The sequence below is a fragment of the Phyllostomus discolor genome, chromosome 13 (genome assembly GCF_004126475.2).
Source record: "Phyllostomus discolor isolate MPI-MPIP mPhyDis1 chromosome 13, mPhyDis1.pri.v3, whole genome shotgun sequence".
NCBI lineage: Eukaryota > Metazoa > Chordata > Mammalia > Chiroptera > Phyllostomidae > Phyllostomus > Phyllostomus discolor.
Window position 1 is genome coordinate 14479148 of NC_040915.2, and position 25640 is coordinate 14504787.

General features: G+C 44.8%; 1 long non-coding RNA gene across 1 annotated transcript; it reads left to right on the plus strand.

Annotated features, from left to right (window-relative positions):
- The first annotated feature begins 13619 nt into the window (after window positions 1-13619).
- LOC118498001 lies at window positions 13620-18780 on the plus strand. The gene is made up of 3 exons (XR_004900522.1): window positions 13620-13766; window positions 14074-14080; window positions 18767-18780. It is a non-coding gene; the product is annotated as an uncharacterized LOC118498001 (long non-coding RNA).
- Window positions 18781-25640: the final 6860 nt, after the last annotated feature.

Sequence of the window (25640 nt, forward strand, 5' to 3'; positions counted from 1 at the left end):
CACATACAAGGGATGGTGCTAAACACTTTAAACACATTCTAAAGTAACCCCTGCTACATATTGTATCAAGAAACTGGAGCTCAGAGAGGCCAAGTAACTTGCCAAAGATCATGCAGGAAGCATGTGACAGCGCCCAGATCCGAACAAGTGGAGTCTGTTAACCACTCTGCAAGACAAGAGAGTTCAATTGCTGGCACAAATACGAGTAAAGCAGTAGGGATCGAGGAACTGTTCCCTGGCCAGGGGAATTGGAAGGGATCTGGGGAGATGGCAGAGGGCCCTTGGGAAAGGGGAGGCGACCTGGCCAGTTGCCGTGAGACGTTCAGCCAGCGGCCCCTGCCAGGATACGGTGGTCGAGCGGTTTGTCTGAAGAGTGTTGCCTGTTGTTTGTTGCAATGTGTTTCCTGTTCTGCACTGTGCTATGACCCCCCTCCTTCACCCGCACCCCTCAGTAAAGTCGCTGGTGTTTGGGAGCATAAAGAAGGAATGGCGGCGATGGTGAGTGTGAGCAGAGAGGTGGGAACGGAGAGGCCGAGAGCACGTCCAAGAGCAGGATGGGGACAGGAAGTGACCAGGAGAACGTGAGCCACCCTGGAGCCTGCAGAGGTCCTCGGGAGGGAGCTGGCTTGGCCGGAGGCTGTGCAATGGGGAAAGAAGCCGCTGTATTTGGACATTGAGAGAACAGGTAATGTGTGAAGGCTGGAGAACTTGAGGAAACCTGGTCGCTCATGATTTCATTATGTCACAATCTGAGGAACCGAGCACCTCCAAACAGAGGCCCAGTGGGAAACGTCCATCTGGGTCAGTACAATTAGCCACCAGCAGTTTGATCGAAGCGTCTGCTGGTGCAGTGCCCTGAAGTCTGTGTTGGAGCAGGTATTCACCGTGCTCTGCGTCACTCCCGCTGAAGCCCCGACCCTCTCCCTTCCACGCTTCCCTTCCACGCTTCCATATTGCTTTTTAAACCAGAGAGGAGGAGGGAAGAGGAGCAGGGCCTGGAGGAGGAGACAGTGAGGAGGGGGCTGCTCGCACTCTCTGCCCCCAACCTTTGATGCTGGTGCAAATGGCGCTTTGTTTATTTTTTAGAGTCTGTGTTATGCTGTGGATTTGCATGCCTCTTTTTGCTGGTGAACCCATGAGTTTCAGATCACAATCTCTCGGGGTAAAAGCAGTCTTGTACAACTTACTGTGCCACTGCCTCGTGGAGACCTGAACTTCCTTTTGGAAGTGTACTTTGGGAGTATTTTAAAATTTTATGTGTGTATACCCTTTGCCTCCAAAATTTCTCTCCTGTATTTTAGAGAAATTACTTTACCTAGTACATAGTTCTCGCCTACAGCACTGGGTGTCACCACCAAAAATTAGGAACAACCTGGATCAGGAGGAAATCCTTACATAAACTATGTTACACCCCTACAATGGAATCGTGATGTGGTGGCTACAAAGAACAAGTGGGCCTGCACACTCTGAGGTGGAAGTAAGGCTGAGACAAAGTGTTAAGTGAGGAAAGCAAGTTGCAGCTACATCGACTATGACCCTGTACAGGAAAACGGAACAGATACAACCTTCTCCACACAGCAAAGGCTCAATAACAAAAGGCTCAAAGACAAAATACCAAATTGGCTGCCGTGGATACTTCTGGGTAAAGTGGATGTGGGTTTGGGGAGTCGAATGGGCTTTTACTTCAACTGTGCTGTTTGACCTTTTTCTCCCCCCAGAGGGAATATATTCTTGTATTTCCTTGTCAATAAAAATGATTTAAAAGCTATAAAGATAAGTGTGTGCCTGAGTGATGTGTAGAGGGAGGCTCTGGCTGACTGTCTGACCCCAGGTCTGCCCACCCTGCCCTGCTGCCCCAGAGCTGCCCTTCTGCAGGTGATAAGCCCCGAGGTCAGCCTGAGTTGCAGTTCAGCCGCAACCAAGTCCCTCAGGCCCACGAAGAACCATGAGCACGCAGCCCTGCCACTGTTCCGAGGGTCAGGGGCAGTGAGGCTGAGTCTCACAATAAACCATTGACTGGAAAAGCAAGGTGGGGAAGACAAGCGAGGCCCGGGGCATTGCGAATAGAATTCCGTTATTCGAATGAAAATAAAGACTGTGAATGTGCAGACTTCTGTGTGCGGAAACTACTGCTGGAAACTAGGGACAGGGCCTGCTTCTGGAGGAGGCCACAGGGCGGCTGAAAGACAGGGACGGGGGAGCCTTTATTATGCGCACTCTGCCTTTAGAATTTTGAAATATCCGGGTTGCCTAATTTAAAATTAGTACTTAAAAAAAAAACCCTAAAATAAAATTGGACCACCAAGGAAAAACAATTAGAAAGGGCCCTTTTCTAAATTCTAACACGATTGGGGGGTTTCCCTTGATGTGGGGACGGGGCGCCACTGCTGATGGGATATCAACGCAGAGGCTGCTCTCCCAGGGATGACTCAGTTTCTCCTAAGGCACCTGGGAATGCCCTTCCGGTGATCTAGAAATCATCCTGATGCTGAGCCAGGGCACCTCTGCAGGCGCCTTGTCCCTTAGTTTCCTTTTGGGGGTTTTGGGGCAATAAAACAATCATTTATTATTATTTTATACTGTAGTTGGGTCATGCCACGGAATTGATGTTTCCAGAATGCAGCTGAGAAAGCTTCCTGTGGTTGCCTTCCTAGGAAACATATTATGTATGCATAGCCACTCCAATTCCTTTGTGAAGTGAGGCAGAATCTAAATAAATATAAAGGAATAGGTCTGACTAGTGTGGCTTGGAGTCATCCCACAGAGCAAAAGGTCATGGGTCCTGGTCAGGGCACATGCATGGGTTGTGGGCCAGGTCCCCAGTTGGGGGCGTGCAAGAGGCAACCCATGGTGTTTCTCTTGCACATCAGTGTTTCTCTCCCTTTCTTTCTCCCTCCTTTCCCCCCTCTAAAAATAAATAAATCACACACACACACACACACACACACAAATAAATATGCCATTCTGGGTGTCACGTGGAGCTTGAACTAACATCATGTGCCAGTTCAAATAGTGTGAACCCTTTTTTGTGAGAGTGTACGTGCACACACACACATTTTCTCACAAGTAAGTTCTCTTCCCACGGGTACCGAGGACAACAGGAAGCTGGTGAAGGTTTTAAGCAGAGGAGTTATCCGATTGGATTTGCATTATTAAAGGATCTCCACCTGCTCTGTAGAAAACAGAAGGGACTCTGGTGAGGCCAGAGTGGACGAGGGGAGAAGAGGTGGGAGGGGAGGCAGCCCCGTGGTTCAGACTAGAAGTGATGGCAATGATGATGAGCAGGGTGGGCTTGGTGGGACAATAGACATGCAATGGAATTTGTAAATGCCTTACGGGGGTGGGGGGACTCACTGTGACCACCCTGTGTCAGCCCTCTGTGGCTGCACCCCACGCTCCAGCCCAGGCAGAGATGCCAGGCTCTCCTTAGATGCAGCCGAGGACGGAGGGGCAGGGGCATGCTCAGGCTGCCACAGCTCGTGCAGTGAGAAGAGGACCTGAGTCTGTGTGGGGCCGGGAGCTGCTCAGTGTGGTGGCCTCTGCCGTGCCACTGACGGAGGGGCTCATGGGAACGCTGTGTGGGGGAAGGCAGACACAATTTCAGATGGAGAGGCAGCACTCCCCCTCTTTTCCCTGAGTTTATTTCGGCACCCCTCAGCTCATGTGTTTGGAAGTCCCAGGTGTTCAGTGTGTGACAGCTCTGAGAGAGCTGCAGAGTTACAGACGTGTGACTCCCACGTAAGAGGGAAGGGGCCTGGCTTCCGGGCCTCGACTTCGTCACGCCCCACCTGTCGTGAACCTGGGGCTTAGCCCTTAACCTCTTGTCAAAGAGCTCAGTTTCTGCTCTTTAACATGGTGCTTAGCAGCCCTCTTGCGGAATTTAGTACGAACCAACTATTAAATGCTGTTTTTGGAACACAGAGAGTCCCCGGCTCAAAGAGCAGTGTGATTCAAATGTGCTCCAGGTGCTGAGGAAGGAGGGGGTCCTTGGGTGGGACTCTAGACCTCTCTCTCCCTTCCCTGTTTCAACAAGAACAGCTCCACTCTTCACAATTCCGGAATGTCGACCAAGGTCTCATTGGCTGAAAGGGTTCTGTCACTGAAACAGTTGTAAAACTCTGAGCAGCACTCCTCACTCTGTAATCCAGAGAGGTCTGGCCTGAACGCAGGGATGGCAATGAAATCAACCCCCGCTTCAGATCCTGTGGTTGTGGCTGACCTCGTTAACGGCCTGGGCCCTTTTCTGCTGACCCTTAATACGGCCTCAGGTTTATCTGCAGCACTTCTAGCAGCCAGTTCTTCCGTGGGCCTGGGGGACGAATCAAATTTTCCGCTCTTTTGACTTTTCATTGCAGGTCAACCTGGAGTGTCCAGCTGCACTGAGGACAACAGCTGCTCTAAAACTTCATTTAGATAAAGAAGTTTTAAAGCAAATTGAAGTTGTTGCTTTTGTCTTAGGCCATTTGTGCTGGATAACGAGACACCACAGACTGGGCGGCTAGCATATATCTCTCACAGTTCTGGGGGCTGCAAGTCCACGTGCAGGGTTCTGGTGAAAGCCCTTTTCTCAGTTTATAGATGGTGTTTTCTTGCTGTATCCCCACGTGGTCCAGAGACAAACCTCTCCCGTGACCCTGATAAGAGCACTGATCCCAATAGGAGGGCTCCACCCTTACGAACTGTTACTTCCCACAGGCCCTGCCTCCAAATACCATCTCACTAGGGATTAGGGGGTCAATATATGAATTTTGGGGAGACACAGTCTGCAGCAGCTTGCCTAACCTTGCTTAACCAATATGTATATTAGAAAATAAGACCAGTTACTTTTGATCAGTCACGGACTGTCCATCACCCTAGTATGCCCACCTTCCTCTCATTTTACATGTGCAGACAATATACAATCCCTTAAATCCTTATTTGAATGCCACCTGCTTACCTCCGCCATGAGGCTGAACTTGCACAGCATTCTGTTTGCCTTGCTCTTGGTATTTAATGCCTTTGCAGTGTTTTGTTGTTTTTTCCCCCTGTAAATGTTTTGTTTCCAACTACCCAATGAGCTCCATGAAATCCCATCTTCGCACACATTTGTGTTGCTCCAGAGTGGTCCAGTAGTCACTCAGTAAATATTTGCTGAGAGAATGAATCAACACAATGGGAAAAGCTGAGTGCTAGTCCAAAAGGCCTTTTCATTTTGTTAAACTACGGACTGAAGTGTACATGGATTCTGTTGGTGAGTTGAAAGTAGTTGCTGAAATGTAAATTCTAGGATGACAGGTGGTCTTTGGTCCATGCTTCGCTGATGTCTAGGACAGTGCCTGGCATACAGTTGGCTCTGGGTTTATTCTAGTTGAATAAATAAAAGCATGAATGAGTCAATATGGTTTGAGACACTACCATAACCTGGCAATGACTTTTCTTGTGTTTGTCTTGCAAGAGTTAAGGCATTATTAAATGATTGACAGGATCTGGACACTTTTGAAACCAGCTGGCCAATTGCTTGGCTGTTTCTCTGGAAACTTGCACATATCCGAACAGTTAAGAGTTTGTAGGGGTGTTTTGTGACTGAGGGATGACTTTTACCTCTAACTAGTAATTTACTCATCTTGTCTTGTCTATATGTGGTCCTTTAAAGGATGCTAATTGTCTGCATATTTGGCATACTTAAAATTTTGTTTGTTATCAGAATAGCTCCTGAAAATTCTTTTATTTATGCTGTGCTTGGCAAATGGAGACTTCAGTCTTCCAGGGCCACCCTGCCGGGAGGGCTACTAGTGAATTTTCAACTTCCCCTTGCTGTGAGACATTGTTCGATGGTTTGCTACCAAACAGGACTGATCAGAAGTTTGCTTTGTTGCTGGTTGTGCCCTCATCAATGGAGAAATCCAGTATTTATCATCCACTGTTTGGCACATAGTAGGCACTTGAGTAAATATGGAATCCTGGCATTTAGTCATTCAACAAATGTTTATCCAGTGCCTGCCCTCCACCTGAGGTTACCGACATTATATGCAGATTCTGAGAACATTATTGATGTTGTCTGGCAGCACCGGGTTGACTAATTAACGTGGGTATGCTATTATTTTCTTGTCTGGCCTCGTACTGCCAAATGGCTCAATTAAAGCAATAAAACTTAAGAGGGCTTGATCTTCCCTTAACATTTATCATTAACGGGGCCTCGGTTCTGTGCTAAAAAGGCCCTGGTAGAGATTTTATTGGGCCCTTTGCCTACTCAAACTACTATTTAACCATTAACTAGTTAATCCAAATAGGTCCTCAGGGAGGCCTGGCAGAGCCATTAACTTCACATCACTGAAAGCCAGGTGGCTTGTTCAAGACCGTTGGGTAAGGTCAGGGCTGGTTCACAATAGTGGCAGACTGGAGCCCAGCCCTTCTTTGTCAGAACTGGTCAGCTGCCCCCTCTCCCAGCATCTGTAGATCTGTCTTTATTTTCCCCACTTTAGAGGAGCTCTGTTTTGCTACCTTCTAGATCTGTCCACTCATGACATGATCTCATTCTGTCTTCTCAGACACCTGCTCCAAGCCCTCTAGTTTTCCTGCTGGCCCCTGGAAGTGAGGATGGATGGCCTTCTACTTTAGAAGTTATACCCAAGTGCTGTGCAGACACCAACTAAAGCTTTGGAGTCAGGCAACTTGGGTTCAAATCTTGGTGTTGTTGCTTAGTGACAATATGACTTTAGGCAAGTCATTGAACACTTTTCGAGCCTCAGTTTCCTCCTGTCTAAAATGGGGGTGTTAATAATAGTACTCCCCTATGGCGTTGTGGCAAAAATTAAATGGCATAATGTCTGTAAACATTTAACACATTGCCTGGCACATACTATGTGCTCAATCTATAGGAGCTATCAAACGATGAGGCAATCATCACACACCGTCTCCAGTCAGAACAGTAAGAGGCTTCTCATCCAGGCATATCTGATCTTTGAAACAAAACTCACCCGAAACCCTACAGGCAGAATAGAAACCAGGCCCTCAAAGTGAGAGGGAGCAGATCTGACCTCTATACATCTGTATTGGCTAAAACTTGGGGGGAAATATAAATGTAATGAAAAAGGAGTATGCCTTGTAGAACTTACTTACCCGGATGCAGCAAATTGAAGAGAAAGCAGACACACTTTGGAGACATGCATTTATTACCTTTGAGAGGCTGAGCTGAAGTATAGCCGAGCAATCAGGATTTTGACATTTATCTGCTTTCCTGATGCTTTATGGGCTCTACATAAAACCTGTCTAATGATCTTCCTACCAAAGCTGAACGATTTGCTGATAGAGCTGCAGGTTTCAGTGGGCCTTTTGTGTGTGTAAGAGGGAGTGGCTTTAATTTCATTTCTGGAATAAAGGAAGTACAAAGACATTAACTCTGAATCCATCACAGAAAGAGCTCTGTAATTGCAATTTGGCAGCCGCTGTGCTTCGGCTGTGCGCACTCTGAAAGCCAGTGATGATTAATCCCGCACATTTATCGGGGCCCCAGAGCAGACGTGCAACTGCATCAGGCAAGAGAGCGTCGCGTTTGATCACTACAGACTTGTCCTGCTGTGACGTGTGTGAGCAGGGTGAGCTCAGTCAGGTCTCAGCCCAGAAATCTAGACCCCCACTGTTGTAGCCATAGGCCCATGTGGCTACTGAGCACTTGAAATGCTGCTAGTCCAAATTGAGATGTGCTTTAAGTGAAAAACACATAGTATATTTCAAAGACATGTATGGTGTCTGGTAGAAGTAAGGCCTGCTTGAGTGTGGTTGGTAGGGTAAGAATATTGGTGTAATAATTTATAGCTTTCATTTGAACATTTTACCTAAAATGTCATATGATGTGACATTGATTGTGATATTGTTATGTTACAGAATTACATGCTTATGACTTTGTAATAAAATATTTTGTAATAAAAAGGGGGTGTTATTTGTGCTGGACCCTGTACAAAAGAGAATGCAAAATATTTTTTGCATTGGGTACATATTAAAGTAATTACATTTTGTATATAGTGGACAAAATGAAATATATTATTAAAATGAATCTCATCTGTTTCTCTGTACTTCTTTACCGTGTCTGCTAGGAAATCTGAAGTCCCACGTGGCTCGCATTTGGGTCCCACGTCGTGTTGCTATTGGGCAGTGCTGCTCTGCAGTCAGAGACTAACAGGCCAGGCAGACACCGCCAGGGCTTGCTCCCTGGCTCTTTCTCTCGTTGTTCCCATCTCAGGGCTGAGTGGCCTCCTAGTTGCCATGGTGATGTGTTTTTTTTTTGCCTCTAGGATGGACAGTAACTCAAGTATGTCTGTTACGAGGCTCCCTGGGGAAACTGCATTGGGAACTGCTGGTTGGAGCATTTACATGGAAACCAGAATGCTCTGGGAGGCCAGGGTGTTCTGCTCCATGGGCCAGAAAAGCAGATGGAGCTGATCTTCAAAGAGAAAGATAAGAGCACAGCACGTGTGTAGGTGTAGAGAGGAAGAGATGAAACACAGGGTGTCCTGCTGGGGTTTGTGTATCTGGTTGCAATACGTGTTTGGCCCAGCTAGATTCTCATCCTTGGGTCCTGTGAGGGGTCCTGAATCCGTATCATAAATGCCAACTTTTTTCACATCATCGAACTCAGATGGGTTTCTGGCCCCCAAAAGAGTCTGAGTAATTCATACTTCAACCTACTTTTCTTTTGTCACCTCAGGTCTCAACAGGGATGAACTTTCCAGGAAGTTTATTAAGCTTAAGCTACAGAGCCTTTCACTTGCAAAGTCTCCTTCCAAAACTTCATTTTGTATTTGTACTTTTGTATTATTTTTCTGAAGAGCATCCCCCAAATTGTACAAGTTTCAGGCCACAAAAAAAATGTGGATTTGCGGGGGGAGGGTTGGGTGGAGGGGCTGGAACGGGAGTAGGGGGCAGAAAACTGTACTTGAACAATGATTGAAATTAAAAAAAAAATGTGGATTTGCCCTGCATATCCATTTTTTTTCCTGTGGTTGCAAATGCAAACACAGACCTTTGGTGATTTCTGGAGTTTTCCTCCATAACACCAAACCCATACCTACCTTAAGGCTTTTGACCAGCTTCCCTCTGCCTGCAATGTTCTTTCTGCAGACCTTTGCAGAGTTGGCTCCTTCTTATGGATTAGGTCTCACCTTCAATGTCACCACCTCCAAGAGGCCTTCCCTGAATACCCCACCCAAGGAGCTCTGGTGTCTCTATCACACCAATTCTCTTTTGTTTTCATGCCAATTTCTTGTTTATTCATCCATTTGCTTCCTATTCATCATCTCCTGCTCTTTCTAAAATGACAGTACCATAAGAGCACAAACATTGTCCTGTTCATTGCTGTATTTCTAGGATCTAGAGCAGGGCCTGGCATATTGTAGACATTCAGTAAACATTTGTTAGGATTATATCTATTTATTGAATATTTGTAAAGTGTTTCTTGTGTGCCAGGCATGATTTGAAGAACTTTACAAATGAATGAATAAAGTTTCTAACTTTTTATTATAGTCCATGCTCTGTGACAGATTTTCAAACCCTAATCGCTTTTACTAGGAAGGAAATTATATCTCATCAACCAACATGTATTAAGTTTGGCCTACATTCCAGATACTGGACTAAGTGCCTGACAAATGTCTTATTTGAATCCTCATAGCAGCCCTATAAGGTAGTGTATTCCCTTAGGACTGCATTTGGCTGCATGTAACCGAATCTTAATCATAGTGGCTTCACCCACTAAAGGTTTATTTCTCTCACGTCACATGAAGTCAGGGGTATGTGGGCAGGATTTTTATAGCATCTCCGTGAAGTCATCAAGGAGATGGTTTCTTCTGCTTTTCTGTCATTATTAACAGATGGCTCTTATAGTTGCTCAGACGGCTCCTAACTTTTTAACTGTCATTCCCTGCTTCAGGCAGGAACAGGGACAAGAGTTAAGGGCAAAGAATATGTCAGCTGAATCTCTCCCCTCTGATAAGGAAAAACAACAGTTTTTTTTGGAAGCCCCTTGTAATATATGAGAATATTACTTACTCATTGGCCAGAGTGGATCACACAGCCACCTCTAACTGCAAGGAAGTCTGGGGGATATTTTTAATTGGGCACATTGCTGCCCTGCATAAAATCCAAGTTTTATTGGTAAAGAGAAGGGGAAGAAGAGAATCGTGTAGTGAATTAGCTGTGTTGACCACGACTAGGATCTCCTATTGTACACAGGGCATGAAAGAGTGACAAAGTCGCAAACACTTTAGGAATTCAGAGTCTTTGGAGTAGCTGGAAACACTGAAAGCTCCAAAGATTATGTAGGGTTTGGGCAATTGGAAAAGCATTTTATTTTATAGATGGAGGCACCAAAGCTATAAGTGGTGAAGTGTTTTGCTCAAGGTGTAGTGTCTAAAAAGATCAAGAGGGGGAAATAAAGATATAGACCTGGGATTTAAACCCAGGACAGTCTGATTTCAAAGCCCATATTCTTAAGGACTGGGCTCTGTGAGTCTTAAGTGTCATCACATGGTGATTTTCTGGGATCAAACAAGCCATCTTTCCATGATAGGCTTTCACAGTGATCACGTCTACCGCTGCCTGAGCACTTACCTCGTGTGACTTTCTTTATATGTGTTATTTGAGTTTGAAAATGGCTTTATGTTTTTTGTAAAAAATTATTCCTAATTATTATAAAAATTTTATTTAGATCCCCAAAACAAAGAAACCCTAGCAGTGTGGCAAATAAATAAATTAATTAAATCTCTAGAAATCCCACCTCCAGAGGAAACCGAGGTTTACGTGTTGGTAGCCAGGTTTCCAGAAGCCCCTCTTTGCAGGTTGACATATCGGACATGCGTTTAAATGCACGAGTGGGAGCAACCGTCTGTTTTCCTGCAGACTTCTGTGGTCCCAGCTGATCATCCCAACAACCCCACGGGCTAGCCACCGTTTTATAGGCTTGGGGTGGTTAGTTGACATGCCTAAGGGCACACAGCTAACTGGTGGATAAACAAGACTGGTTTCGATTTTACCTGAACTGATCACCCCGATTCCCTGGCAGAATTAGACCCAGACGAAGCAAAGGTCTCTTTCTCTGGAGAATTTTAAAATATCTATATGCACAGTAATGGTCCCACTATCAAGGCACCTTGGTGATAGGAAAGCACGGCTGATTTAGGGGACTCAGCAGCTGTACTGAATATACCCATTATGACTAAGATAAAGCACATTCGGGGCTATCAACCTTCTGAAGTAAAACTTCAGATTGTTAATCTGAAGTCTCTGTTCAAAGCCATGCTGGGCTGACATCATCCAGGACAATACCCCCTGGCCCAATCGTGGGGCTGAGTCTTCGCTGACTGGCAGTTTTTACAGCTTAAGATCATTGCAAATGATCTTCATCCTGGTGCATTGCAAATGACTTCATTCCACACACAGCCCCTGGCTCTGCGGATGCTTTGCTTTGTACTTGTATTTGCCAGATGTTGTGGGCCAAGCTGAATAATCTTTGCAGCTGCAGGATTTTGAATGAATGAATGAATGAAATAGGAATCCTTCCTTCATATGGATGAATGGCATGTCAACTGCCAAGGTGCATGTGGAACTCTTTAAAAGCTGTTTTGCCATTGATAGGGTACTGGTTGAATAAATTACGACGCATCCATGTGTTAGAAAACCTGTGCTGATAAAATGAATGAGGTGGGTCAGGAAAGAATGCCAAGGGGTATTATTCAGTAAGAAAAAAGCAAGGTATAGAACATAACATAGAACACAATCCCTCTCCCTATTTTATTTGTAAATTTAAAAAATATATATATTATATATACATATACATATATCTGTATAAATACATAAATATACATACATACATAAATATATACTTTTTCTGGAAGGATCCATGACAAACTACTATTACTAGGTAATACAATTATTACCTAGGTAATAATTGTTACCATTAGGAGGAGCAGAAACAGAAGTTATCATTTGTTATTTTATACTTTAATGTTTAAAATTTCAAAACCATATAATAAATAAATAAATAAATAAATATATATATATATATATATATATATATATATAAAGAGGCTCCTACTCGGAAGGCACCTTGGCGATACGAAAGCATGGCCACTTCCCTGGGTTCAGCACCTGTGTGGCTATTGGAGTTAGTGTTGTAATCATTGCCTGATGTCAACAGGAGTGGTCTGACCAATGAGAACACAGGCCATCCTGTGTTTTCTTCTCTGTACTTCTCCACGCTTAAAAAATGGTTAGGACTTATTTTTAAAAGACGTGTTCAGAGAGATTTCCCTCCTCTGGAAAGGAACAACAGCCTCTCACCTGACAGATGTTCGATGCAGGAAAACTCACAAAGCGGCTCCGTACGCATAGGTAACACGGCCCGAGCAATAGTGTGAAGCTGAGCCCAGTTAGGGGGCAGATGTATTTTTTCTCCGTCAGTGGTGGTTCTAAATCCCTAGGCCTGCCAAACAGTGCCCATTGAGTTCTGCCCGGGGTGTGGTGGGAAGAATCCAGAGGCCAGTTCCAGGCTCAGCTGTGACTAGTGAGCTATGGCTGCCCCCGGTGACCAGGTGGGGAGTCAGGTGGGAGGGCAAGCTCCAAGGGGATGGGTGTCACCAAGGGACAAGTTCTCCCCAGGTTGGTTGTGGCCTGCCTTGCCCCCCAGCATGCCAGCACATCGCAGTTCGCTCCCCAGACTGTTCCCACACCCCAAGGGGGGACACAAGGTCTAATGGAAACAGGAGAGAGCAGGAGACCTGATGGTGCATGAAATTAGCAACAGACACAGGGAGACAGCCGTGCTTGTTCTGGGACAGGGGAGCATCACAATCAGTTCACCAGAATAGGAGCTAAAGCCAGAGAAAAACTGAAGGCCAACTGATCAAAAGGATACCCCACCTTGCGGATGGTGGCCCTGTCACCCCACACCCTTGCAGAGCCTCTGTGAATAAGAGGGAGACAGGATGAGGGCTCTGCCAACTGAGATTGACAGCAGTTTCATCTTTAGCACCTCAAGGGCTTGGTGAGGCGCCGGGGAGCCCCCTCTGAGGAGGACACGGCTGAACTGGTGACCAAGTACGAGGTACAAAGGGAGCCAGCCACTTGCACATCCACAACCGCAGCTTTCTTGTCAGGGCTGAGTCCCCCTCCGTGGGGTTTTCAGGCACCTACTGATAGAGCATGTTGCCTCTGGCCTGTCCTGTCGGCTAAGGTTTAACTAACAGTGGCAAAGAGGCCTTTTCCCGAAGGGGGCTTTTTGGACCTCCTCAAAGTTTGTCTTCAATGGGTCTGGGGGGTAAGTACATGGCTGTGTGGTCCATGAATGTGCTCCCTGCAGAAAGCCCAGCGCCCGCTGCCAGGATCCGCTGCCCAGACTCGGTGCTTAAACAGCAGCATCAAATGGTGGCTTGTTCTGCTCCTCCCAGAGATGCAATGAGATGGCACGCAGAGGCGTCAGGGAGTCCTGGGAGGAGGTGAGAAGTTTATGATTCTGCGTCTGTTCATCGCACAGCCACCTTTGGGGTTTGGGCACGTCAATTTGATTTAGTATTTAAACTCTTTGTTTGTTTTTGTTTCTTGGTACAAACTCCCAAGTATGAAGAAATTACTTTTCTTTCATGAATGGCAGGTGAAGGACAGGACTGCATAGAACCATTTGGTTTTCTGCGGTGGATGCTGCTCCCTCCCATCCTCAGAACACTGAGGACCGTCTTCCAACTACACCTGCCTTACACAAATCAAAATTTGGGAATCTTCCCATTTGTCCCTTAGAACTGGTGAGGCTGGGGTCTGTGGTGGAGCATAAACAATGGGATGGGGGGCAATGGCTAGATTTTTTTTTAATTTAACAAATACATTACCTGTATAGTCTGTCAGTCCTTGTTCTCAAGGACTTAGAGTCTGGTCGTGGGAGGTGGAAGGGGGCAAAGCGGGGATACGTGGTGACGGAAGGAGACTTGACTTCGGGTGGCGAACACACGCTACAATGTACAGATGATGTGTTATGGAACTGTGCACCTGAAACCCATGTAATTTTAGTAACCAGTGTCACCCCAATAAATTTCATAATTTTTTTTTAAAAAGAACTTGAGTCTGGTGTGGGAGCTGAGTCTGTTAAAAAACTGTGCCTGTCTTTGTTTGCTTCCTTGAGTCCCTTCATTGAACCTTGTTGTGGCGATGCTGTTCATGGCAGGATTAATGGGCAAAACCTATTAAGTGTTTAAGCTAGTTTAAAAATGGAACCTCTAGCTCATAAACAGATGGATGAAATTACCAGGATCCTGTTCGTGTGAAGAAAGGAACTTAAAAGTATAATCAGAGATTTCGGTGCTTCGCTGTGCTTTGCCACCGCCTCCATCATTATCCCTGGACCCTTTCGAACGCCCACCCATTCAGGACCTTCGCCACATTGCAGTTTTTCTTAATTAATTTCTTCATTTCGGAATTAACCTGATAGTAGTTCAAACTAGCATAGGCTAATAAGATTAAGGCCTCCAAAAAATAAAATTACATTTGGCTTTAAAGAAACAAGGCCATGAGCAAATACAGTTTGTAATCATCCTGAACAGATGGTGCACAGGACTAGAGTTGCAAAGTATATGAGTTTATGCAAAAGGTAATGCTCCTTTTAAAAGAAGTGCATAGTTCACACAAAACATGTACATGAGTGATCATAGCATTGTTATTGATAATAGCCAGACATTCAGAATAATCAAAATGCCCATCAAGTATATCCATACCAAGAAACAGTCAACAAGGAAGAAATGCAGTTTGGATACACACGCTCTAATATGGATGAACTTTGAAAACTATGTGCTGAGTGAAAGAAGCCAGACATAAAAGGTCACATGTCCCATCATTCTCTTTGTGGGAAGTGTCCAGAGCAGGCACGTGCACAGAGACAGAGAGTGGACTGGTGGTTGCCAGGGACTGGGTGGGGCGGGGCAGGGGAAATAGGGAGTGGCTACTTCATGAGTGGGGACTTCCTTTGGCAGTGATGAAAATGTTTCAGGACTAGACAGAGGTGAGGGTCGCACAACATAATGAAGGTACCAAATGCCACTGAATGGTGCACTTTAAATTGTTAATTTCATGTTATCTCAATTTTAAAAAAGAAAGAAGGTACGGGTACATGTTAAATTATGGATGAATGTTGAAAATACCATGCTAAGTGAAAGAAGCCAGATGCAAAAGACCATGTATTGTGTGATTTCGTTTAGATGAGATATGCGAACCAGCAAATCTATACAGACAAAAAGTAGAGTAGTGGTTGCCCAGGGCTGGCGGGGGATGGGACAAAATGAGAAGTGACTGCGAATGAATGCGGGGTTTCTTTAGGAGTGATGCAAGTGTTCTAAAATTGATTGTGGTGCAGGTTGCACATTGCAAATGTACTGAAAACCACTGAATTTTAAATCGATGAATTGTGTAGTGTGAGAATTATATGCCAATAAAGCTTATTTTAAAAAGTATGTATAAATTTAAGCTTTGAAAAAATGGACTCACTTCAGGGACCATTAGGGCAGCTTGCTATCTGCAACCTAAAATAATCCCTTTAGTTTACCTAATTTGTACATTGAGGTTTTTGTGATGTGAGTTTTCTTAAAAGCAGGACTCCCAATAACACGTATGAACAGAGGAGTAAAAAAAGAATCAGGGATTCAGACATAAGCACAAGTATATATAAAGATTCTATACACAATAAGGAGACTTTTAAAATGATTATTCAAAAAATGGTATGAGATCTAGCTAGCCAGCAAAACAAACAAACAAACAAAACCAACTGGACTCCTACCATATTCCTTACCCCAAAATAAACTGCAATTTGATAAAATATGTTCCTGTACAAAAGAAAACTACAAAAGTATTAGTAGAAAATATAGGCAAATGTTTTTTCACGATCTTGGGAGTGAGGAAGACCTCTGTAAGTGAAAGCCAAGAAGTCATTAAAAAAAGAGAGAGAAACGTAGATTTGACCACCTATTTTAAAAATGCAAAAAGCTTTATTATGGCAAATACTATTTTTCCTCCGTCCTCTCCTCTACTCACTGGCTTCACCCGAATTTGATCGGTTCTGCAGGATACTGCTGAAGTTACCCTCCCCCGTGGCTCCTTTCCCAACCATGCCATTTCTTCCTTCTTTGAACTGTTGCACTTGGTCAAAAATACATGGATGGAAAGGGGAGATAGATGGATGGTGTTTTACCTGCCACCTCTAGACACCTGGCAGGGGGTGCTCAGAGCACTGTGTTGAGGAGGACTCTTCGGGGGAATCTACCCTCAGGGGTAGTGTTGTGATTGTTGCTGTCTGCCCTGGGCATGGGTGGGCGGAGGAGTCAGATGCATAGCCCCTGCCTTTGGGCATTAACTGTCTCGCATATTCCCCTTCACTTGACCATGCCGTTGTAAGTACCTAAACCCCAGACACATCTAACAGTTCTTGTTCTTCTTAATGATGCGTTGTCTTGTTGTTATTGTTATTGCTTTTATTTTCCCCCAGAATCTCTCATGGAGGCAGGCATTTGAATGCTTAACAAATGCTGTACTAATACTGTAAGAAATGCTATAAAAAGAGTACAACGGCATTCTGAAAACAGTGCTTTCCAGGAACACAGTGGTTCCCAGGAATAGGAAATATCCCAAAAGTGCCCTCTAGTTTATGGGGAAGGTCAAGGAGGGTGGCAGGGAGTGGATGCAATGGAAAGAGGCACAACTTTACTTCTTGTATTTAAACAAAGCGTGTTTACCCTCAAGCTATGCTCACCATGTGTGGGCTTTGTATGGGCAGACAATAGAAGAGTTTTTTAAACAGAGAAGGCTGCCCATGCAGTAAGAACTGAATATGTATTTACTGAATGAATGAACGCATGAATAAAATAAGAGAACTGGAAACACCTCTAACGTGACAAAGTGTTCCGTGGAGCGGAAGCATCATGTGCCCCTGGCAAGAGGCTAGCAAACTTGCCTTTGCCTAGAGAACAACTCCAGGTTCACACAGTGGCAGAGCCTCCCTTGGGAGGTCCTCCCAGGGCCAGACAAGGCTCTCTCCCTGTCTTCTCAATCTGCTGGCTGATCGAAACTCATTTTTGTTAGGTTGGAGTTGCTCAAGAAACCAGATGGACACAGTGAGCTAAGCAGCAGGGTTTATTAGTAGGGAATAAGAGGGAACAACCATGGGAGATTGGGACTTGCAGGGGAAGGTGGAGAAAGTGGAGCCAACTAAGAGAGGTTGGGGAGCCAACCAGTGGAGGTTAAGACTCGCTCTGTTGTCTTAGGGAAGGGTTTTTGAGTGCAAAAACCCTCAAAGGGTAACTGTTTGGGGTGTCAGAGTCTGATTGGCTAGAGCTGGGTGCTGGGTGCTGTTTCTGCTGACCATTATTCTTGATACATCATGTCAGGCTCAAGTTAGAGCTATAAACTGTTATGCCTGATTGGCCGGTCTTAGGACAACAGACCCCAGTCTTAGCCGGTCATCTGTCTGTCCTGGGTAGGGTCGGCAGGCAGTTTCCCATGGTACAGTTTCCCGCCTGGTGATTTTCCATTCCTCCTAGGCCTGCCTAGGTCTGTCAATTTTGACTCATTCTAGCATCTGCACCCCATTTTAACTGGCATGAGCCCAGCCTCAGAACTGCTTCTGTGCAGTGGGCCTCACCTCATCTCAGCACACAAGCAGTTAGTTACCCACGGAAAGCCCAGGCCAGGAAAACGCCCTGGGTCTCCGTGCTGGAAAATCTGCATCACCCAAGGTATCACCAGAAAAGTCATTCCTTCTGCTCGCTGAGGATGCAGGAACACGTGCACGGACATGCGAACGTTCCTGGTATTGGGCATTTACAAGGCACTTTTAACACATTGTCCCCATTAGTTGATCTTCAGGAGGTAAAAGACTAGGTCAGAGACCTATACCTTCTTCCTCAAAGTCACTTGGATTTAGAAGAGTGATTTTTGCTAGTTCATAAGAATTGCTTTTTTCTTTCTGCTGTCAAGAGATAATTCTGTCCCTTCGCAAGACAGGTGTCTAGTCTCCAGGTGGGAGGAAGGCTTCTCTTTAAGAAGCTGCTGGGTTGGGAAGGAAGGGTTTTGTTCCAGGAAGTGATGTCTGTGTTTTGGAAGGGAGGAAAAAAACTGACATTTTTAGGCTGCAAGCCTCTTCTGGGAGAGCTGGGGACAGATCTATTTTTAGATGCGTTCTCTGCCACCCACAATAAAACGCAAAAGGTAACCAAGCACCTGGAGGGTTTCCTGTGGGGAAAGTTGTAAGGGCCAGAGAGCTTCTGCGTATTATGAGTCACAGAATTTGACGTCATTATCAATCTGATGCAGAGAGGGCAGGATGCTCCCCCTCCTTTGAATGACAACAGACTTGGGGATGGCATACATCCTCAAATCCCAAACGACTGGACCACAGACTCAGAGAACAGGAGTCCAGGGCGATGCGTGCTAACCCAAAGCGGCAAAGGGTGCAGTTCAAGGATGAAATGAACCTTGTGTTAGATATCAGCTCTGCCTCTTCCTGGCTGTGTGATCATGGGCACATGACTTAACCTCTCTCAGCTTCCTTATCTATAAGGTGAAGAATCATCGAAGGACTTCTAAAGCCCTTTTAGCTCTAATTTTCAAGATAATTAGCCTCCATGGGACTTGTTCCCTCATCCATAGAATAGAGAGAGAAATAGACTCCACTTTATATGTTTACTGCAAATGGTAAAAAAAAAAAAAGAATAAACGGAAATTGCTTGGCACAGACCCTGGCATGAAGTAAGTAGTCAATACATAGGCCCTGGCTGGTGTGGCTCAGTGGGTTGAGCGCTGGCCTGTGAACCGAAAGGTTGCTGGTTCAATTCCCAGGCAGGGCCCATGCCTGGGTTGCGGGCCGGGTTCCCAGTTGGGGGTGTGTGAGATTGATGTTTCTCTCCCTCTCTTTCTCCCTCCCTTACCCTCTTTCTGAAAATAAATGAATAAAACCTTTAAAAAAATACATGTGAGTTATTGAAGTAGCGTTCTTGGGGCCAGTGACATCAGAACACCTCTGTTAGAGCAGTGAATAGTAACAAATGTGCTTTAAAGCTTTTTTTTATGCCCCCCTCCCCCCCCCCTCCCGCTTTAAAGCTTTTTATGGTGAAAAACATCAGTGGGAATTTAAGATGGTATTCTGGATGTTTTGCAGACTAACATATTGACCGTGATTGCTCGTGGAGTGACACTGACTTAATAGGAAATGGAAGGACAAGGCAAGAGGATGTTTGGTGTTTCAAGAGCCCGGAGCAGCTTCTATTCAGCCACTTAGCAGGAGGCCTATTATACCATTTAAAAGAGAAATCTGAGTTTCTGTGACTTGCTTTATCACAGTCAACTCTGGAGAGGCTTTGTTCCCTAGGCACCACCCCACCTTGCATCCCTACCCTATTGCACACAGCACTGCTGACCCCTGGGAAGGAATTTGGCAGAGAAGGGGGCTTGTCTTTCCCTCCAGGGGCTTTAGCTACTGAAGACGGGATGAGGGAAAGCACCACACAGGATAATGTTAGAGAGGAGTTCTTGAGCAATTGGCCAGGATTTCTGCTTAAAAACTAAGGCATTATTTATGTCCCGGGCCTGGTGCCATCTTCTTTAGAACGGGAGGTTCTCCCCGTGCGTTGCCCGAGGCCTGCGTTACTCTCCAGGACAAGTTCCCCGAAGGCCCCGGGAACCAGCCTTTGTGCTTTGTGCACGTTGGAGCTGCTGCCAACGTGCAGCCGTCGTCAGCTGCTTCCAGTGGGGCCCCTGGCGGGTCGCCTCTCTTCCGTGTCATAATTAACGCATTTTTTCCCTCCCCTGACACAGCGCCTGCAGTGCAGAGCTCCCGGCTTTCGTATTTCCCTGGTGTAATTGTGTTTCTTGTGATACTCCCTAAACACAGTAAGAAAACTGCCATCTTGGGAAATGTGAGAAACCCTTTTCTTGCCTCACTAACCAGCCTCAGGGTTTGAGAGTGACGAGCTTTCCCTACTCACCTTGTTCTTTTTTTCCAAGGCACTTAGTTATCACAATTGGTTGGTACAGGGTGTCCAAAGGTAAGGATCAGACCCTTGATTTCCTTGTGCACACTTCACTGTTCCTCATGCCCCTCACAACACCCCAAATACAGCGTGAGCCATTTGTCAGGGGAGGAATCACTCAAAGATTTTTTTTAAAGATTTTATTTATTTTTAGAGAGGGAAGGGAGGGAAAAAGAGAGAGAGAGAAACATCAATATGGGGTTGCTGGGGGTCATGGCCAGCAACCCAGGCATGTACCCTGACTGGGAATCGAACCTGCGACATTTTGGTTCACAGCCGGGGCTCAATCCACTGAGCTACGCCGGCCAGGGCTTCACTCAAAGATTTTACAGGGCCACATCCTGTAGTTGCGCAGGTTGTATACTGTCAACAGGCTGGGGGGCGGGGTGGATGTCAATTGCGTAGACTGTAGCGGGATGGCTGTCTTCGGACGAGGCAGTGCGCAACTGCACGGCGAGGCCTGTAGCATCCCTCCTGGTAGGGGAGATTCCCAAAACTTAAAGCACATATTCTGTCTGGGACATAAGGGTTAGTATCTTTGTAATTAAATGTTAGTGAGGACCCTTGGGAGGAATTTCTTCATTGGTTTTGCATCTTCTCTTGTATTATTTACCTCAGGCTTAACATCGATTGTATAACCAATCAGGTCCCCACTGCAAACGCACACCGAATTTGTGGGGCACTTACAGCGCGCAGAACTTCATTTTTGTGTTAGCCTCGTTCCTGATGTTATTTCAGTCCTACAAGGGCCTACTGTGCGCCAGGCTCTGTTCACCAGGAGACAGCAGAGAACAAGAAGGGAAAGTCTGTTTCGTGTGCTACTCTTGTTTTGCTTTTTTCTTTCTCATCTACTTCTAATGCATGATTTCTTGCTATCCTGTAACCACTCAGATAGTTTTTGGATCAGCAGTGTATAAAATAAATAAATGCTATAAACATACATGCACCTAACAATAGAGCATTAAAATGTATGAAGCAAAAGTGACACAACTGAAGGAGAAACAGACAATTCAACAATGATAATTGGAGACTTGAACAACCCATTTTTCATAACGGCTAGAACAAGTAGGCAAAAGATCAACAAGGAAATAGAAGATTTGAATTACATTCTAAGTCAATTAAAACTAATATACACTCCATTCAATGATACCAGAATATACATTCTTCTCTAGTGGACATAGAAAGATTCTCCAGCATAGACCACATGCTAGGGCATAAAACAAAACTCAATAAATTTAAAAAGATTAAAATAATATAAAATAAGTCCTCTAACCATAATGAAGTGAAATTAGAAATCAGTAAGAAATTTGGGAAAGGCACTGATACATGGAAATTAAATCACCTGCTGCTGAGTAACCCGTCAGTCAAAGAGGAAATCACAAGGCAAAGTAGAAAATACTGAGCCAAATGAAAATAAAACATAGTATACCAAAACTTGTGGAATGCAACTAAAATAAGTAAATAACCATTCTTAGCACTTCTTAATTTCGTTTTGGAGCATAAACAAGAAACTATTATTTCATAGTTTCAGCTTCTATGCAGGAGGCCACAGTACTTGCCCATATTGGTGCCAAATCAATGTTTGTTGAATGAATGAATGCATTGTGTTTCCATGGGAAGCAGGCAAACCATAGAATCAGGAGTCCATGTCGGATTCCTGCTCAGCCAACCCTTATCCTCTCAGTTTTGCACACGCCATTTATGTTCTAAGCTCTTTGATACATTCTCATCCTCTTCTCTTTTTTCCTTCCCTCTCCACGAGGCCTTCTGCATTACTCTGTGGTTTAAACTTCCTACTTAAGCTCTTAGCACATAAACTTTTTTTGTCCTGCTACTAAGCTAAGGGGTGGGCAGACTACTGCCTGGGGGCTGAATCCAGCCCAATGCCTGTTTTCGAATGATCTGAGAGTTAAGACTACTTTTCACATTGTCAAATCCTTGAAAAAATCAAAAGAAAAATAATGTTTCATGACACGTGAAAATAATAGGAAATTCAACTTTCAGTTCTCATAAATAAAGTTTTATTGGGACACAGCCATGCTGATTTATTTGATATGGTCTATTGCTGTGTTTACAATACAATGGCAAAGTGAAGTCTTTGTGACAGAAAGCTTGTGGCCCATGGAGTCCAAAATGTTCCCTGTTTATCCCTCTACATGAAAGTTGGCTGCCCTCGTTCTGAGTTTCTGCACAAGCATACCCATGACTGGGTGTGCCTTCCCTTTTACCATCGCAATAAAGCCTTTTTCTCATGCAAAGCCCTTTCTCCTGAATTCTTACCTGATTAATCCCACCTGGTCACATAATTCTCTACACCATCTCCCAGCATTAGTTAATGTAGCTCAACATAGATGTAATTAATGTGTAATTTTCATATTAAAAATGTCTTGAATATGTGTTTACTTTCTTCTCTCTTTCACTGTGAAGATCCCAAGGGGGGACCTATTCCTTTCATATCCTGTGTTTCCCTTCCCACCCAGAGCATCGCTCAAGCTTTGTAGTCAAACAGATCACAGTTTGACTTGTGATTCAATCACTCACTAACTGAGCAAGGGGTGTACGTTTTCTTAGTCTCTTCATCAGCAGAATGGATTTGAAATGAGGATTAAGGAGATGATGTAGTAAAGGGTCAAAGGCCTGGGAGGTGCTCCACAAACAGTAGTAATCATCAGTGAATAGTTTCTTTAGTTGAATACGAATAAGTATTACCTTTTGCCACTAATGAAACTTTTAACAATGCAGGGACAATAAAGAAAAGTAGTAAGTCAGTAGAAATGGAACTCCTTGGAGCCCTGTAAAGATTAGCTGGAGACATTTAAGGCCTGAAATGTGATATTGACCAATGAGGCTTTGTTTAAAATTTAACAAACCCTTCTTGGTTTCTCATTGAGCTCAGTGCTGTGTAGGACTCAGGTGCATGTGAACGACAGGAGACCTCATCTATCCAGAGGAAATTTTTGTCTAAACTAGGGACATAAAGAAAAGCAGACATGAGCTATGCTCTTGCTTGTCCATAATATTTCTCTTCTCTCTCAGGATGGATGATTCAGAGTCAGCAACTCACATAAAAAGTATTGCACATGGAAATTATTACTGTTATTCTGTGGGGAAATAAGTTTCTAAGTGCAGCAATCTGAAATTAATAACTTTCTCTGTGGAAACTCTCTTGACAACATCTCAAGATGAAACCAAAGAGTGCAGTTTTTATGACCTCGGAGAATCTTCCCATCTGCTTGGCTTGCAGCGGGCAGGCATCCCTGAGTCAGAGAGGCAGAGCTTTTCACTTCCCTGTACAGTTTGCTTGCCAACTGGAGACCGTATGCAGCGGAACCTCAATTTCTCAATCCCCCCTTATATTCACACATCAAATCAACACAAATCTTTTCAATTTACTTATTAAAGGCTTCGGGGGAAACTCAAAGCAAAAAAAAAATCTCAGTCTTGACTGTTAACACAAAACATTTTGGTTTAGGACATCAGAAAAGGAGCAGGCAAGGCCAATCGGAAACTTTTTTTTTTCTTTCGAGAGGAAATAATTCCTGTAAGAAAGTCTCATATTTATACTGTGATAAGTATTTACGTCCATACGCAGGGAGCATATAGCTATGGAGGGAGAAAGTGGTTTAGGAAAGAAGTAGGTGGGAAGGGCACCGACGCGCTGCGGACGTGCACGGGGACCCCGGCTGCAGTTCCGGTAGCCGCATGCGTCAGCACAGACATCTCTGTAATTTCCTCTTACATGGAAGTTTAGAATATCTGAGCAAAGAAGTCTGGATTCCTACTTTCTGTTGATGAGATTTAAAAAATTTTTCAAATTAGACTTTTCCCTCTTCTATAAGACCACCAGGCAGGACATTATGTCTGGGATGATTTATTGTACCTTATTACATTTAAAGTTGGGTGGGTTTTTTTTTTTCCTGGATTAAAAACTGAGGGACAGAGTAAGGAGGGTACCACTTTGGGATTCTCAGATTGGCATGTCACTGGAAATAGGGACAGACATGTAGGAGTTTGTATACTAGCAGAAAACTCAAAGTGAGGAAGATAAATGTCTAGAAATGTCATTGATTACAATTGGTTCCTTTATACAGAAACTTCAGAGTAGTTTCAAAACACAGCTATGTTTTAAAATATATAGTCAGACCTGGCTGGTGTGGCTCAGTGGATTGAGCGCCAACCTGTGAACCAAAGGGTCACAGGTTAGACTCCCAGGCAGGGTACATGCCTGGGTTGTGGGCCAGGTCCCTAAGTGGGGGGCATGTGAGAGGTAACCATGCATTGATGTTTCCCTCTCTCTTTCTTCCTCCCTTCCCCTCTGCCGAAAAATAAATAAAATCTTTAATAAAATAAAATAAAATAAAATATATAGTGAGCCAGACTTGAAAATTAGAAGCTGAACCAATAACCATATTGATGCCAACCCCAGACTACCAACGTGGAAAGGCAATCAAGACCAGATTACAACAAGCCTCAAAGATCAAGTTGTCTTCTGTGCTGGGCCTGTGAGTAGAAGCAATCCCAGATGGCTGGGTGTGATAGAATGAAAGAAGACAGCTCAAATTGCTAGATAAGCTATACTATGTTATATGCTAAGGGAGATATCAAAATATTTAAAAGACAAATACTCTTGTCCACAAAGTTTATACTTTAGCTGCATGATAATGGTTTATAAAGCTGGCTGAATGGGTTTGCATTCTAGCTTTGGCCCTTACTAGCTCTGTGTTATTGGGTCAAATATTTTATCTCTTCGGGCATCATTTTCTCATGTGTGAAAGAGTAGTAATTATCTCCTTATATGGCGGGTATGCCTGCCCCCTCTCAGCCCTTCCACAAGGCAAGCTCTCACTTCCCTCACCACCTTTGCACGTGTAACCGCTACGGGGAAGGATAGTTGCATGGCTCACTCTTGGAAGTTTTGCCTTTTGTGTCATCTCCTCAGAGAGCTTTGGTTCAGAAAAGATCATGTCCATGTTCACAGAGGAGGCTGTTAAAACACTTAAAGAACTGTGTGGAAATGAGGATGCTAATATCATCACTCACCCTCAACAGGCTTTGAGATTTAAGAGGTTTTCGAAGATTTAGGGTTAGCCAACGTTTTCTGCAAAGGGCCCAACAGCAAGTAATTTAGGATTTGTATGTCATACTAAACAAAAGGGAGCGGCTGTGCTCCGAAAAAACTTAATTTATGGACACTGAAGTTTGACTTTCATGTACTTCCCACGGTCATTGAATAGACCCTTGCCCTGTATTTGACCCACCCCTGCTCTAGGAGGATGGCAGACAGGAAGGGAGTGAGTGGATAAGAACCCAGATAGAATCTGCAGTCAGATACCAGGGATCAGGTCGCTGGTGCATTAAGACTGTCGACCTCCCTCGGGTTTAAAGACCTTTGCCTTAAGGGACTGTGGCCCCTGCGCGTGATGAGGGCTGGTAAAAACACGTAGGGGAAGCTCAGTGCTGGCTACGAGGTGCGCGTTACCGGCGTCACCCTCTCAGTGGTGGCCTGTGAGCAATTCGCTCTCGGCGGACTGGAACTCGACGCTTCAGCCTGGGAGGCGCGAGAGGAGAGGCGGCTCCCCCCGCAGACGGAGGCACCGCGGGGCTGCGCGAGTC